This window comes from Nanorana parkeri, unplaced genomic scaffold (genome assembly GCF_000935625.1).
Source record: "Nanorana parkeri isolate BGI_ZX_2015 unplaced genomic scaffold, ASM93562v1 scaffold310, whole genome shotgun sequence".
Lineage (NCBI taxonomy): Eukaryota > Metazoa > Chordata > Amphibia > Anura > Dicroglossidae > Nanorana > Nanorana parkeri.
The window spans coordinates 510,988-515,323 of record NW_017306578.1 but is presented as its reverse complement, the minus strand read 5'-3'; the positions used below and the strand labels follow the sequence as shown (position 1 = coordinate 515,323).

At 36.0% G+C, this 4,336-nt stretch overlaps 2 protein-coding genes across 2 annotated transcripts in view; one reads left to right on the top strand and one right to left on the bottom strand.

Moving 5' to 3' along the window:
• IDUA (iduronidase, alpha-L-) overlaps positions 1–4,336 on the bottom strand; it is a 108,699-nt gene that overhangs the window by 54,020 nt on the left and 50,343 nt on the right. The window lies entirely within an intron of this gene.
• The window catches only part of LOC108788187 (sulfate anion transporter 1-like), a 32,288-nt gene continuing 28,580 nt past the window's right edge, over positions 629–4,336 (top strand). The window contains exon 1 of the mRNA XM_018557920.1: positions 629–769. The gene's annotated coding sequence lies outside the window, so the exon portion shown is untranslated. The remainder of the gene's footprint in view (positions 770–4,336) is intronic.

Below are 4,336 nucleotides of genomic sequence, written 5' to 3'. Positions count from 1 at the left end.
ATATTGAATGAAAAACCTTAATAAATTTAGATTTGACAAAAAAATAAATAAAATAAAACCCTCAAGCCTGTAACGATTGTAAAAATGCCCGTACAAAACTAAAAAAAAAAAGCCTGGAAAAACACCCAAAGATGCACAGCTCAATTGTGAATGTTTCCAGTACACAAAATGAATTTAAAAAGTACAAATACATTAACATGATCCAACCTCACGGTCCACATAATTGTAACCGATTTAGATAACTATGTCAAAGCAGATTTTCAAAACTTCATTCTACTAGTAATGTGTTTACAGTACTTGTTTGCTAGACCTGCTATGCAGTTACATTTGATGTTCTATCTAGAAGGGTTAATTTACTTCCGCCGAATAAAATCAATAATTAGCTGATATTTCAAAACTGTTCCAACTGTTCCAATCTTCTACTCTTCAGACACCGCAAAATACCATCAAAAGGAATGGATTCAAAGTTCAGTGAAGCTATGAGTGTGTCTCAGCATATTTTCATCCTGTGAACAGTTAATAAACAATCTCATATCGTATATAAGCAAAACCGGCTTGCCATCGTACATTCTTTTGCACTTCTGCTTCAGTACTTCAGTAAATCAGCTTATGTACTTTGAACTTCGCTCATATGGGACACAAAGTTTGTAAGTGTGTCTTACAGAAGTGGCAGACGGCTTTAAAACAGGAAAATTAGGAGCGATGCCTTTTTTTTTAATGAAATACATATTTCTGTATACATTTTTTGACAAAGAACATAATAAATAAGGTAAGTTACTTCCTCCAAATTAGCTATACCAAAGGATAAACATAGTGTGAAGAGCAGATACTGAAGCTCATGTTTTTAGTTTGCATAATAAAGAGTTATCTACGCTTAAAAAATATTGTAAGGGTTAAAAACTGCTAAATAGTTGGCTGATATATTGTCTTGTAAAAGCAGAAGTAATAATCATAAATAATTATTTGTTTAAAGTTTAAAAAAGAAACTAGACATGATCAGGGTTATTCACAAAAGGGTGCAGAGTTTGGAGAAGGCAGGAGAAGTGAACCATCTAGGACAACATAGCTGAACTGGAAAGTGAGCTGAATTGGAGAAGTCTTCCAAATCAGCTATGTTGTCCTAGATTGTTCACCTCTCCTGCCTTCTCCAAACTCTTCACCCTTTTGTGAATAACCCTGGATATGTCAAAGGGCAAATCAGAAGCAAAATAAATGCATGTTACGGGTTATTTTTAATACATATAATTCAAAACAAATATTTTGTTTGTGGTCAGCTTAAAGTGACATTAAACCCTCAGATTTTTTTAACATAAACCAATACTGTAATGTGTGCCTTACTGTAATCCATGGTAGTTTACCTTCTCTTTGCTGCTCTTCCTTTTAAATCCTCATGTCTTCTCATGCTGGGGGAGAACTTCCCCTTGCAGCTGAGTGCCTCTTCCTGTAGTGCTGGCTCAGGTTGCAACGTATACATAGACACCATGTATCCATTTCAGAGACAAGGCAGTCTGCTGCAAAACAGAAGTTCTGCCCAGCATGAGAACAGATACAGATTTAAAAGGAAGAGCAGCAAAGAGAAGGGAAACAACTATGGATTACAGTAAGGTGCACATTACAGTATTGTTTTATGTTAAAAAATCTGAGGGTTTAATGTCACTTTAATGTACAATTCATAATAAGTGATGACATTTCAAAAATCTATTTTCGGTCTGATGTTTTGTTAATATGCGCCAAATTTGCTTACAATACATACAGCTTCTGTAACTGTGTTTCACTGTTCATCTCCCTGAGTGCAAGTCTATTGACCATGGCTGCAAGGAGTATTTACAAATGTATATGTCAAAAATAATAAATCAAGATATGGAAGCACAAGCATGTAAAAAATATGTAATGTTTAATGTTTAAAATATATAATTAATGCCTTAATCAATTACAATATATCAATTACAAATGTAGATTTCATGAAAAAAAACTATAGTTTATCTGTAGTAAATCATTTGCTACCATTTTTAAAATGCAGATTAAGGATACAGTAAAGTATACCAGTATATAGTTTTTAATAGCAGCGTTGGTTGTACTGTATCATTAAATATAACCAATTAACCATTTTAAAGCTTGAAGCTGGGAGGGCTATCAAATATGTAAATGCTGAGCTAAACCAAATAACGTGAATCATTTGTTGTCTGGACCTAACTGTGTAACCTGACCATTTTCAGTTATGGCAAGTGGAGTACAAGGTGCAGCCACAAAGACCACCAATTATTATTTTTTTATTTTACCACATGAGAATGATTGTCACAACCCTGGTTTTCTAAATACCAATATAGTAAAGTTCTTCTTACTGACTTATAATATGAATATAGTGCTGCAAACTGAATCCAGCAGTCGAGAGTATATATAATTCTAACAGAACAGATCAAGCTCCAAAGAAGAGGTTTCGTGCTATGAGCCAAATTATTTTTAATGTTCTTTGTTATTCCTCTTGATCTAGGGTGATTGCAACACTGAGATATCCAAGGGATATTCATGCAATAATTTGATGATTATGGTTCACGTGTTGAAATTACTCGCTGAATTCTCATTAGTTATTTATCAGCATACCATATCATCCATTACACAGCAGCAGCCAAAGACTTGCTTATAAGCTATAGTAAGTGCATGAACTTTCAGTTATTCACACAGTGCCAACACCCTGAATGACTAGTGTAGTATTTCAGTCAGAACTAGAAACATATTTATTTACTGAAATATATGACATTTATTTTTTTTAAGTACCTTACCTATCATAATATGTAACCCCTTTCAATTACATTTAAATGAACCACTACAAAAGAGTTGTAACTTTAACTTTAAGCAATCTAGCAGTGGGGCTGCCTGCACCTAATGGCACAAATTTTCATCTGCAGTGATTATGTGTTGACATAATAGCAACCAAAGTGGTCAACAAATGGAAAACCTTTATACAAACCATATGAAGGAGCATTAACGTATGTTAATAGCTGCTATTTATAAGAATGCAGGATCTCTAAATCTTTTTGATACTAGCCATTTCAGCATCTGTTCAAAAAGCATGGAGATAACCACGCTAGGCTGTCCATAGTGCATTTGGCTGTACAATAGTTTTCAGTCAGTGCTTCCCTGCCGATCCTTTCTCCGTCACAGCAGGCACTAAAGCCCTCAGTGTCAGCCAGTGTCCAATGCTAGGGGAACAGAGAATTCACCATCTCTGCCATGAAAGGTGAATTAGCCTAACAATTGGCTGTCATCTGGTTGGAGGTTACATGCTCCCCCATAACTGGAAGCACTGGATATTGCTTGCTTCAACAGAGGAAGGACTAGAAAGGTGAATAGTGGTGGGTTGGGGGTGGGAGAGTTAATTTTTGCAAAGACAATCTGCCAGTTGTACAGTAATTGCTATTGTGCACTTCCTATCAACTGGCAGATTTCCGGACGAAAACATGATTGTGTCCGAAAATCAGCAGATAATTCTAAGGTGTTTGGGCACCTTAAGACTACTAAAAATAGAGCAACTTTAAGAAGAGGTGAACTACCACTAAAATGTAATCTTGGATACCAATAATCTAGAAAGTCTAGTTTCTCACTCCTGGAGGAAGGAAAGGAAACATGTATTGAAGAAATACAGAAGCTGTAATTGCTGATCTCCCCTTTTAAAATTACTAGTTTCCTGGTTGTCATGCCGACCTTTTCTTCTGAAAATGCTGCTTGGCTGTTATTCTGACCCTTTGGCTTCCATACGTTCTGGGTAACTGAAACATTTTATGCAAATAAGGTCCTTCTCTCTTTCTCTGACTTCCCTGATTTGCACACTTGTTCCTAGTCACTGAGTCAGAAAGTACAGGAGCCATAGGGTCAGAATAACAGGTAGGCAAAAGGCATCCTCAGAAGTGGAGGTCAGCAGTGGAAACCCCCATATTTCCCCCAAGACAGGTTTACTTCAAAGACAGCTGAAAGATTTTTAATTTTTTTTAAACAATTGTGTAGGTATTTACGGCAGTGTCAAGAGTAAAAAGGGCTCTAACCAATAGCAATTGCTTTGTTTTTACCTTATTGGAAATTAATCACTGAAACAATCTACCTTAAAGTAGTATTAAACTTTTTTTCGAAAATGACTCCAGAAGAAACAAATCTACATTGCCCAGCAAAGAATTGTTTACATTTTTGCCCCAACACTTACAATCATCATGTTTCTAAACAGCTGCTTCCAAGTCTCTGAGCTCAGCTTCCCTGAACTTCCTGTACGGTACATGATCACAAGGGACAGAGGAGACTCCAGCAACTGTTCATCTGCTAGCTTGGAGAATGATGGAGGGGGAAG